We start from the raw sequence: 13,320 nt of genomic DNA, 5'->3' as shown, positions 1-13,320 counted from the left end.
TTTAAGTTTTCACATATAAGTACAATTATATGGTATTTGCCTTTATGCATCTGTCTTACTTCTTTATTATAATGCTCTCAAGTTCCATCTATGTTATTAACATGGTAAGATTTCCTTCTTTTGTATATGCATATACACATACATGCATATATCACAATTTATTTATCCATTCTTCTGACAGTGGACACATAGGTAGTTTCCGTGTTGTGGTTATTGTGAATAATGCTGCAGTGAGAATGGGAATCATATATCTCTTTGATGCAGCCATTATATTCACATTTTCTTTATATTCCACAATTCAGTCCAGCGCACCATGTTTCATTTAGTATTCTTCTCTCTCTACATCATTATTCCTCCTATGTTCAGTCTCTTAATCTATATTCTGAGGGATGTAAAATGAAAAATGCTGTAAGAGTTTAGTGTTAAACATTCTAACCACATCTTAACAACTGCTGCTGCTACTGCTAAGTCGCTTCAGTCATGTTCGACTCTGTGACCCCATAAATGGAAGCTCATCAGGCTCCCTCCATCTCTGGGATTCTCCGCTGGAGTGGGTTGCCATTTCTTTCTCCAATGCATGAAAATGAAAAGTGAAAGTGAAGTCGCTCAGTCGTGTCCAACTCTCAGCGATCCCATGGACTGCAGCCCACCAGGCTCCTCCGTGTATGGGATTTTCCAGGCAAGAGTACGGGAGTGGGTTGCCATTGCCTTCTCTACATCTTAACAACAACAACAACAACAACAACAACAACAAAAAGATGGGGGAGGGGCAGCTAGATGAGATATATGTGGAATCAGAGAACAATAAATTATTTTACAGATTAATTATTCCACTGGTACTGTTTTATAATGTGACATAAATAGGACTTCTAGATTCAAAATAGCTGCTAATCAAACACCAATTCTACTTACAAAAAATTGAATGGAAAATGTAGTTAATTTTGTTGGATTTTGAGATGATGTGATCAGGGTTACATGCCTAAAAATCATCTGGGTTATAGTAATTAAGTCACTATTATATTAAAACGAATACTATAATGAAAAAGGAAAAAAAAATAATAAGAAGAAAGTTAAGTTTAGTGCTTTCTGTATTCACCATCAAAGACTACGATAACTTCTATCTCTTGAGGATCACTTGTTAACATACTTTTTACACCCCAGTTTCTTCATCTGTGCAATGGAGCTGATAAGAGTTATCTACCTCTTAGGGTTGTTATAAAGATTAATAAGCTAAACCTCATTAGTTAGCTCATACCTTACAGATAGTAAATATTTGCTATTACTAATGAGGCTCACAGAGCAGAGCAGAAGCAAGCATTAGTTTTAATATAGACGTAAAAAGAGGAAAAGCTGTTGAAAAGTTATGAGAGCAAAATTACACAATGCTCGACTCCACTGTTGACAAATTAGTCTAATAAGTTTTTTGTAAACCTAGAAAGATATGAAAGAAAGTTCTATATATCTGTAGTTTTCCAGAAAAATTCATCTTAACTGGAAATACATTAAAGAACATTCATTTTGCCCCCTTGGAGACAAAGATGAAAACACTACATGAGGATGGATGAAAATTTAACAGAAGGACTGACTATAGGTTACCTCATATAATAGCAAGGAGAAAAGAAACTCAAATTGCATAAATAGCAGATCTTAGTCATTAAGGGATTCTAACATGGTTCAGGTTTACCTCTTTTGCAGGGCATTTATAATCAAATTCTAGAGTTGCTCTGATAACTTAGATCTAAAAGGAAACTGGTGAGTGGATTATTTGGGAACACACATATAATTATTGTTGTTGTTTAGTCGCTAAGCCATGTCTGAATCTTTGCGACCCCATGGACTGTAGCCTGTTAAGCTCCTCTTTCCATGGGATTTCCAGGCAAGAATACTGGAGTGGGTTGCCATTTCCTTCTTCAGGGTATCTTCCTGACCCAGAGATCAAACTCACATGTTCTGCATTGGCAGGTGTATTCTTTAACACTGAGCCACCTGGGAAACCCAATATACATAATTAACTTGAACTAAGTAAGCAACCTTTTGGGAAGAAATATGTATACCTTAAGGATATAAAGTTTACTTAAAACTTTACAGAGTTTTGTGCCTAAACCCCTCAGGAATGATGTGGTAATATAAATAGAGAGTCTATAAAAGTCCATTTGACTAGTTTGGGATAACAAAATACTCTTCTTACCCTCAAGCTTTTTTTTCTGTGGAATAAACCCCCATCATTTATTTTATTTGATTTGACAGTAGTTAACTAAATTATGTAAATGTTGTACTCTTTATTTACAGATGGGGAAAATTAGAAAGTGAAACTCAGCAGTAGCATTCAAGTTAGAAACTTGAAAGGAAATCACTTGAGCAGTTAAAGGATGACTATTATTTCAATGAAGACAGGACAGAAACTATACAAGAAGAATAGATTCAAAATAAGTGCAGAGGAAAATATGTGAGTAAATTATGTCTTTTTCTTTCTTGCCAGGAGCTTCCATAAACATGTGATATTTGTTGCAATATATTTTAAACTACTGGGTTAAAAAAATATTAATTAGCTGTTGCTTTTAAAATATGCTTTATTGTGAATTCTATAGACTAGGAAAGTTTTTGATTAAGGGACCAGGAAATTCAAGGAAGATCTGAGAGTAAACTGAGGGTGGAATAACAGATTCTGGAAAAATAAGATCAAAGTCATAAAATAATACTGCAGGATGACTGCATATTAAAAAAAAAGACTCATTGTTATAACTCAAAGGAGAAGGTCAGTAAAACTTTAAACAATATTAAGCTAATTTTTACACTGAAAAAGACATAATAACAGAAAGGGCTATTAAAACAATGAAGCTAATTTCTTCATTTCACAGAGCCAGGAGTTTTCAAGTTCACAGATATAAGAAGTGGCAATGTTAAGACATGCTCCTAAATACATTTCTCCTGCCTATTATTTTACATGGCTAAGAGTTGAGATGCACTGCTAGTGCTCTCACTTGAAAGAATATGAAATTGCTTCCTAAAGATTAAATGTATGCTTGTTACATTTTTGAGTGGCTTATTTATGACAGTTCAGAGCTGACTTGGTTTGTGGTTTCTCATAGAGACTTTAGCCTAACTATGTTCTGTGTTTCCATTTACACATTTTTAAAATTTAAGTTTTTGTGACTAGAATGGAACAATGATTGATTCAGGAGGTATCATAGTTTATCTAGAAGGTTTAAGAAATCTATGCAAATTTCAGAGTGCGGTGAAGTGGGGTTAATGTTAAATCTATCTTGTTGCTTTGCTTTTTCTTTGTTTTTCAATATTTTTGAAATGTTGTAAAATAGGCAATGAAGTCAGAAATAAACCCTAGTTTGCTGCATACTAGATATGTTATTATATACAATTATTTAACCCCTGAACATAATTTATTTCTGTGTACATTTATTTTAACACACTCAACTTGCCATGTGTACACTATTTTATGATTTTTTAAAAAATCTTTCTCACCTGTGATCAAAATTTTCCCAGAGTCAATCTGAATTCTAAAGAATATTTTTTTGGGATTTAAAAAAAAGAAAAAGATTAAATACATTAACTACCTTGCAAAATTTATGTCTGAATTTAGTGGCTTAGTTAAGACATATAATGAGGGATATCCCAAAAATATAATGAATCATTAGATTGTAATCATTATTTTTAAAGACATTAAAATATGTGAAGTTAATCATAGTACTCTTATGTCAATGAGGAAGATGAATCAAGGAAGAATGCCAGGTAAGAAATTAAGAATAGCTGTAGCCTTCTGGATAAAAAGACACCTAACCTTCAAGGAAAATTTTTAGTAAACACCTAATAAATGCAAATTGATTAATTGACTTTTCTGATATTATTCCTAATTTTTCTTTAGAAAGAAATTTAAATTATATAAATGCTTTAATATTTTTAGTCATGATAAAAGACATATTTGAAATACATAGTGAATGCTTCAAGCTAGTAGTATATTCAACATTATTATTTTATTCAAACTGAAATGAACAGCCTTTCTACTTACTGGCTAATATACCATGGTCTGATATGGGGACTGATCAGAAGCTACTTCTCAATAAATTTGTCTTTAAACAAATTCCTAAAATTAGTTTATTTTAATTTAGCAAAGATCTTAAAATTCTGCTATGGAAACAAATTTTATTTATTTTAAAATTCTATTTCTATTACAATGCAATTATTCACCATGTAGGTAACAAAGTTAACTTATTCATCATAGGGAGAATTGATTGGTACATCTAAACAGAAATTGATCAAGAAGCCAAGTATGAGGCTGATTATGAAAATATATAGTATGAAAATGCAGACACCATGAAAACATCTGAAAAGAATTTATCCTAGCTTATTTTTATGATTTATTATTTTAAAAGTTTTTGATGGAGCACATTGTTAACCAACCACTGTCATCTTTTCAGAAACATTCAAAACTCTATTGTGGATTGATAAAAGACATTTATGTCGACTAACACAGTTGCTGATCACAATTTGCTGGAAGAACTAACATAAATTAGTCAGTATACATTAACACAGATTCTTAGTAGAGAGTATTTTGAGTATCTGATTTTATTCAGAGACACTTAAATGAGTCCTATTAAACCTATTAATAATTAATGACTTTAAAATCATAGGATCCTCTTCTCAATAAGCACTTCTAAATATTGGTTCATGAATTATATCATTTCAGGTGATTTACGTGTTCCATCAAACTAACCATGGAAAAATGCAATAATGTCACTGTATTTATTCTTTTGAAACTTTCCCAAAACAAGAACACTGAAATCTTTTGCTTCATCTTGTTTTTATTTTGCTACATCGCTATTTGGATACGAAATGTGCTCATCATGATTTCTATCACCTGCAGTCAGCTCATTGAGCAACCCATGTATTTTTTCTTTAATTATCTCTCAAAGCAAAATGGCTGTCTAAGGAGGCAATACAAATAGCTGTGAAAAGAAGAGTAGTGAAAAGCAAAGGAGAAAAGGAAAGATATAAGCATCGGAATGTCGAGTTCCAAAGAATAGCAAGGAAAGGTAAGAAAGCCTTCCTCAGTGATCAATGAAAAGAAACAGAGGAAAACAACAGAATGGGAAAGATTAGAGAGCTCTTCAAAAAATTAGAGATACCAAGGGAAACATTCATGCAAAGATGGGCTCAATAAAGGACAGAAATCATATGGAACTAACAGAAGCAAAAGATACTAAGAAGAAGTGGCAAGAATACACAGAACTGCACAAAAAAGATCTTCACAATCCAGATAATCACGATGGTTTGCTCACTCACCTAGAGCCAGACATGGTGAAATGTGAAGTCAAGTGGGCCTTAGGAAGCATCACCATGAACAAAGCTAGTGGAGGGGATGGAATTCCAGTTGAGCTATTTCAAATCCTGAAAGATGATGCTGTGAAAGTGCTGCACTCAATATGCCAGCAAATTGGGAAAACTCAGCAGTGGCCACAGGATGGAAAAGGTCAGGTTTTCATTCCAATCCCAAAGAAAGGCAATGCCAAAGAATGCTCAAACTACCGCACAATTGCACTCATCTCACATGCTAGTAAAGTAATGCTCAAAATTCCCCAAGCCAGGCTTCAACAATACGTGAACTGTGAACTTCCAGATGTTCAAGCTGGTTTTAGAAAAGGCAGAGGAACCAGAGATCAAATTGCCAACATACGCTGGATCATGGAAAAAACAAGAGTTCCAGCAAAACATCTATTTCTGCTTTATTGATTATGCCAAAGCCTTTGACTGCATGGACCACAATAAACTGTGGAAAAATTCTGAAAGAGATGGAAATACCAGACCACCTGACCTGCCTCTTGAGAAATCTGTATGCAGGTCAGGAAGCAACAGTTAGGACTGGACATGGAACAACAGATTGTTTCTAAATGGGAAGAGGAGTACCTCAAGGCTGTATATTGTCACCCTGCTTATTTAACTTATATGCAGAGTACATCATGAGAAACGCTGGACTGGAAGAAACACAAGCTGGAATCAAGATTGCCGGGAGAAATATCAATAACCTCATATATGCAGATAACACCACCCTCATGGCAGAAAGTGAAGAGAAGCTAAAAAGCCTCTTGATGAAAGTGAAAGAGGAGAGTTAAAAAGTTGGCTTAAAGCTCAACATTCAGAAACTAAGATCATGGCATCTGGTCCCATCACTTCGTGGGAAATAGATGGGGAATCAGTGGAAAGAGTGTTAGACTATTTTTGAGGGGGCTCCAAAATCACTGCAGATGGTGATTCAGTTCAGTTAATTTCAGTCTCTCAGTCATTTCCGAGTCTTTGTGACCCCATGAATCACAGAACTCCAGCTCTCCCTGTCCAGCACCAACTCCCTGAGTTCACTCAGACTCACATCCATCAAGTCAGTGATGCATCTAGCCATCTCATCTTCTGTTGTCCTCTTCTCCTCCTGCCCCCAATCTCTCCAATGTCAGAGTCTTTTCCAATGAGTCAATACTTCGCACGAGGTGACCAAAATACTGGAGTTTCAGCTTTAGCATCATTCCTTCCAAAGAACACCCAGGGCTGATCTTCAGAATGGACTGGTTGGATCTCCTTGCAGTCCAAGGGACTCTAAAGAGTCTTCTCCAGCACCGCAGTTCAGAAGCAGCAATTCTTCGGCGCTCAGCCTTCTTCACAGTCTGACTCTCACATCCATACATTACCACTGGAAATGTCATAGCCTTGACTAGACAGATTTTGTTGGCAAAGTAATGTCTCTGCTTTTGAATATACTATCTAGGTTGGTCATAGCTTTTCTTCCAAGGAGTAAGCGTCTTTTAATTTCATGGCTGCAGTCACCATCTGCAGTGATTTTGGAGCCCCCCAAAATAAATTCTGACACTGTTTCCACTGTTTTCCCATCTATTTCCCATGAAGTGATGGGACCAGATGCCATGATCTTCATTTTCCGAATGTTGAGCTTTAAGCCAACTTTTTCACTTTCCTCTTTCACTTTCCTCAAGAGGCTTTTTAGCTCCTCTTCACTTTCCACCATAAGGGTGGTGTCATCTGCATATCTGAGGCTATTGATATTTCTCCCGGCAATCTTGATTCCAGCTTGTGTTTCTTCCAGTCCAGCATTTCTCCTGATGTACTCTGCATATAAGTTATGAAATTAAAAGACTCTTACTCCTTTGAAGGAAAGCTATGACCAGCCTATATAGCATATTAAAAAGCAAAGACATTGCTTTACCAACAATGGTCTGCAGGCGAAGGAGGGCCTAGAGGAGCCATCCCATGTTGAAGGTCAGGAACAGTGGTGGTAAGGAGATACCACTCATCCAAGGTAAGGAGCAGCAGCTGTGCTTTGCTGGAGCAGCTGTGAAGAGATACCCCCACGTCCAAGGTAAGAGAATCCCAAGTAAGATGGTAGGTGTTGCAAGAGGGCCTCAGAGGGCAGACACACTGAAACCATACTCACAGAAAACTAGTCAATCTAATCACACTAGGACCACAGCCTTGTCTAACTCAATGAAATCAAGTCATGCCTGCAGGGCAACCCAAGACGGGTGGGTCATGGTGGAGAGGTCTGACAGAACGTGGTGCACTGGAGAAGGGAATGGCAAGCCACTTCAATATTTTTGCTTTGAGAACCCCATGAACAGTATGAAAAGGCAATATGATAAGATATCAAAAGAGGAACTCCCCAGGTCATTAGGTGCCCAATATGCTACTGGAGATCAGTGGAGAAATAACTACAGAAAGAACGAAGGGATAGAGTCAAAGCAAAAACAATACCCAGTTGTGGATGTGACTGGTGATAGAAGCAAGATCCGATGCTGTAAAGAGCAATATTGCATAGGAACCTGGAATGTCAGGTCCATGAATCAAGGCAAATTGGAAGTGGTCAAACAAGAGATGGAAAGGGTGAACATTGACGTTCTAGGAATCAGCAAACTAAAATGGACTGGAATGGGTGAATTTAACTCAGCTGACCATTATATCTACTACTGCGGGCAGAATCCCTCAGAAGAAATGGAGTAGCCATCATGGTCAACAAAAGAGTCAGAAATGCAGTACTTGAATGCAATCTCAAAAATGACAGAATGATCTCAGTTTGTCTCCAAGGCAAACCAGTCAATATGAGAGTTATCCAAGTCTATGCCCCAACCAGTAATGCTGAAGAAGCTGAAGTTGAATGGTTTTATGAAGACCTACAAGACCTTTTAGAACTAACACCCAAAAAATATATCTTTTTCATTATAGGGGACTGGAAACCAAAAGTAGGAAGTCAAGAAACACCTGAAGTAACAGGCAAATTTGGCCTTGGAATACGGAATGAAGCAGGGCAAAGAGTAATAGAGTTTTGCCAAGAAAATGCACTGGTCATAGCAAACACCATCTTCCTACAGCACAAGAGAAGATTCTACACATGGACATCACCAGATGGTCAACACCGAAATCAGATTGATTATATTCTATGCAGCCAAAGATGGAGAAGCTCTATACAGTCAACAAAAACAAGACCAGGAGCTGACTGTGGCTCAGATCATGAACTCCTATTACCAAATTCAGACTCAAATTGAAGAAAGTAGGGAAAACCGCTAGACCATTCAGGTATGGTATAATCTCTTATGATTATACAGTGGAAGTGAGAAATAGATTTAAGGGCCTAGCTCTGATAGATAGAGTGCCTGACGAACTATGGATGGAGGTTCGTGACATTGTGCAGGAGACAGGTATCAAGATGATTCCCATGGAAAAGAAATGCAAAAAAGCAAAATGGCTGTCTGGGGAGGCCTTACAAATAGCTGTGAAGTGAAGAGAAGAGAGGCGAAAAGCAAAGGAGAAAAGGAAAGATATATGCCGGGAGCCAGCGTGAGGAATTCCACCAGTGACAAGGTCATGCGGCAAGCGCTCTGATGGCAAGGCTAATCAGACCTCAGGTTTTCCCCCTGGAATTTCCTGAGCATCCACCCCCCCCCCCCCAAAATAAGAATCTGCCTGCTTTTCCACTCTCCTGATATTCTCTGGAAAAAGTCAACTCAGGGCTTTAGTCTTCTGCATTTGAAAGGGATGTTTCATCCCCTCTGATAGCTCTCTAGCTTGCCTAACATGTTCCCTGGACCTCTTACAGCTTATGAATTGCTTACAGCCCCCCAACCGTGAGAAGCACAAAGCTTAAAAGCACCTTAAAGATACAGAGCCTTTTCTAAAGAGTTAAAAATTATATTGGTAGAGGGTTTTCACTGTTTACTCCATGACTGCTGCCAGGCCTCCATATTCTTTATCTTTTAGGCACCTGGGAGGATGTTAATCAATGTAAACAGGATATGGAAAAAGATATATAGTAGTTTTGATGTTAGCAACACTAGACTTCTGAGTTAATTACTTCTCTTTGCACTGCTCTTGTGTCCTTGCTATGTAAGAATGTAAGTTTATTTAGTACTTTCTGAGAGTGGCACCAGACTTTGGGAAGATCACCACAAATAAGTCTTCTGGTTGACAAACCCTTATCAGAAAAAAGGCTGTAAAATGTTAATTGGCCCTTTCTGGCCAGAAGATGATGTAAATCACCTAAGACTTGTGTATACAATTAGGTATGTAGAGAGAAAAGCCTGGTTTTGATAAGAGTCTGGACTGCTAACGCTGCATAATTTTGTATTACCCATTGATCTCTATGTACAATCAAAAAAAGGTATAAAAGGCCTTTCTAGATAATAGGGTTAGAGCAAGTCACTGGACTGGTTTCCCACGCGTCTCTCCCTCTGTTTCTCCCTCTCCCTCCTTTTCCTCTTTACTTTAATTTCAGGCTGAATTCCCATCTGAGGCGTGGAGGCTCTCCAAGTCTACTTACTTGCCCTGGCTGTTAAGAGCCACGTGAAAGGGAGCCTAAGGTGAGGCACCCTTAGATATTCAAGCAAGTGCTGGTGGCCCAACATAGATGGTGCAAATTCCTTGTCTGGAATTTTATTGGTCTTCCACATAATCCAAGTTATTCAGCCCTCTTCCTCCACTTAATTTTCCTACTACAGTGTTGTTTCTTGATCTAATCTTATATCAATAAATAAGTTTTCCTCGCCAACGCTGTCCACCTTTCGAATTCCCTGGATCCACCAGGGCTGGACCCCGGAAGATATAGGCATCTAAATGCAGAGTTCCAAAGAATAGCAAGAAGAGATAAGAAAGCCTTCTTCAGCGATCAATGCAAAGAAATAGAGGAAAACAACAGATTGGGAAAGACTAGAGATCTCTTCAAAGAAAAAAAAAAAATGAGAGATACCAAGGGAACATTTCATGTAAAGATGGGCTCGATAAAGGACAGAAATGGTATGGACCTAACAGAAGCAGAAGATATTAAGAAGAGGTGGCAAGAAAACACGGAAGAACTGTACAAAAAAGATCTTCACTACCAAGATAGTCATGACGATGTGATCACTAATCTAGAACCAGACATCTTGGAATGTGAAGTCAAGTGGGCCTTAGAAAGCATCACTACGAACAAAGCTAGTGGAGGTGATAGAATTCCAATTGAGCTGTTTCAAACCCTTAAGATGACGCTGTGAAAGTGCTGCACTCAATATGCCAGCAAGTTTGGAAAACTCAGCAGTGGCCACAGGACTGGAAAAGGTCAGTTTTCATTCCAATTCCAAAGAAAGGCAACACCAAAGAATGCTCAAACTACCGCACAATTGCACTCATCTCACATGCTAGTAAAGTAATGCTCAAAATTCTCCAAGCCAGGCTTCAGCAATACGTGAACCGTGAACTCCCTGACGTTCAAGCTGGTTTTTGAAAAGGCAGAGGAACCAGAGATCAAATTGTCAACGTCCACTGGATCATGAAAAAAGCAAGAGAGTTCCAGAAAAACATCTATTTTGGCTTTATTGACTATGCAAAGCCTTTGACAGTGTGGATCACAATAAAATGTGGAAAATTCTGAAAGAGATGGGAATACCAGACCACCTGACCTGCCTCTTGAGAAATCTGTATGCAGGTCAGGAAAGGACAGTTAGAACTGGACATGGAACAACAGACTGGTTCCAAATAGGAAAAGGAGTACGTCGAGGCTGTATATTGTCACCCTGCTTATTTAACTTCTATGCAGAGTACATCATGAGAACTGCTGGACTGGAAGAAACACAAGCAGAAATCAAGATTGCTGGGAGAATATCAATAACCTCAGATATGCAGATGACACCACCCTTATGGCAGAAAGTGAAGAGAAACTAAAAAGCCTCTTGATGAAAGTGAGATGGACCTGAGTCTGAGTGAACTCTGGGAGATTGTGATGAACAGGGAGGCCTGGCATGCTGCGATTCATGGGGTCTCAAAGATTCGGACATGACTGAGCGACTGAATTGAACTGAACTGAATCAGGCTATGGTTTTTACAGTGGTTATGTCTGAATGTGAGAGTTGGACTGTGAAGAAAGCTGAGAGCCGAAGAATTGATGCTTTTTAACTATGGTGTTGGAGAAGACACTTGAGAGTCCCTTGGATTGCAAGGACATCCAACCAGTCCATGGTGAAGGAGATCAGTCCTGTGATTTCTTTGGAAGGAATGATGCTACGGCTGAAACTCCAGTACTTTGGCCACCTCAGGCGAATATTTGACCCATTGGAAAAGACTTTGATTCTGGGAGGTATTTGGGGCAGGAGGAGAAGGAGATGACTGAGGATGAGATGGCTGGATGGCATCACAGATTCGATGGACATGAGTTTGAGTGAACTCCAGGATTAGGTGATGGACAAGAAGGCCTGGCATGCTCCTATTCATGGAGTTGCAAAGAGTCAGACACGACTGAGTGGCTGAACTGAACTGAACTGTGTCCTTTGCTACACATCTATGGTGATAGCCAAGCTAATAACTGACCTACTTTCAGTAATCAGGACCATTTCCTATAGTAACTGCATGGCACAGCTCTTTACCATGCATTTCTTTCGAGGCATTGAGATCTTTAATCTCACTGGAATGGCCTATGACCGTTAGGTGGCCATCTGTAAGCCCCTGCACTACACCGTCGGCATGAGTAGACAGAGGTGTAATGCCATCATCATTGCCTGCTGTACTGGGGCATTTATACACTCTGCCAGTCAGTTTCTTTTCACCATCTTCTTACCCTTCTGTGGCCCCAATGAGTTAGATCACTACTTCTGTGAGGTATATTCTTTGCTGAATCTGGTCTGCTTGAATACATGCATGGTAAGTTTCTTACTGATTGCTAACTCAGGTCTAGTTGTTTTGGTGACCTTTGCTGTCTTGATGCTGTCTTACTTTTTTATATTGTTTGGCATCAAGGCATATTCCATGCAGAGCCACAACAAAGCTTTCTCCACTGGCAGTTCTCATATCACAGTTGTAGTCCTGTTTTTCACACCTACATCATTCATTTATATCAGACAAGCCACAAATTTCCCAGAAGATAAAATGTTAGCTCTTTTTTACATCATCATTGCCCCAATGTTCAACCCTCTGATCTACATGCTGAGAAACACGGAGAGGAAGGAAAGTTGGCATCGTCTTGTACTTCTGTTATATTGATAATTTCTGACTCAATATGGCTGCTGACTACATGGTGTTGTTCAGTTTTTGACCGCTCATGAACTATACATGAGTGACGTTCATGTATAGTTGAATAAAAGTTTGAAAATAGAAGGTAATATGTTATTCAGTTTCTCAGCATTTTAAGGCGTAAAATGTGCAAGATTTATTTTATCTTTGTTTAATCTGATGTAACTTTTTTTTTTTTACCACATAGTTTGTCTATTTTGCATAAACATAGTCCTTAATTGTTAAGACAGATGAAGGAGGGTAAGAATAATGCTTAAAATTATGTAAGGTGCCAGTGTAGAAACATGGCGATGGCACCCCACTCCAGTACTCTTGCCTGGAAAATCCCATGGACAGAGGAGCCTGGTAGGCTGCAGTCCATGGGGTCGCAGAGTCAGACACGACTGAGTGACTTCACTTTCACTTTTCAGTTTCATGCATTGGAGAAGGAGATGGCAACTCACTCCAGTGTTTGTTCTTGCCTGGATAATCCCAGGGATGGGAGAGCCTTGTGGGCTGCCGTCTATGGGGTCACACAAAGTCGAATATGACTGAATTGACATAGCAGCAGCAGCAGCAGCAGCAGCAGCAGCAGCAATACTCATTCATTATGTATTGACTTCTCTGATTGCTTTCATTGATCTATAGCATTTCATTGCATGAATATGTGACAGTTAATTTATCCATTCTTTTGTTGCTAGGCATTTGGATCATTTCTCGCTTAGAGCTATTAAGAGTAGTACTGCTTTAAAAGTTGTAGAATGTTTTTTGGTGTATGTATGTCTCCTGTTGTTTCTT

The 13,320-nt window shown here is 38.5% G+C and overlaps 1 pseudogene; it reads left to right on the top strand.

Annotated features, from left to right (window-relative positions):
* The first annotated feature begins 4,730 nt into the window (after positions 1-4,730).
* On the top strand, positions 4,731-12,513 carry LOC138092742 (olfactory receptor 4P4-like; annotated as a pseudogene).
* Positions 12,514-13,320: the final 807 nt, after the last annotated feature.

Source organism: Capricornis sumatraensis, chromosome 16, assembly GCF_032405125.1.
Source record: "Capricornis sumatraensis isolate serow.1 chromosome 16, serow.2, whole genome shotgun sequence".
NCBI lineage: Eukaryota > Metazoa > Chordata > Mammalia > Artiodactyla > Bovidae > Capricornis > Capricornis sumatraensis.
Note: the sequence above shows the minus strand (reverse complement) of the source record. Positions and strands in the feature narration are given on the sequence as shown.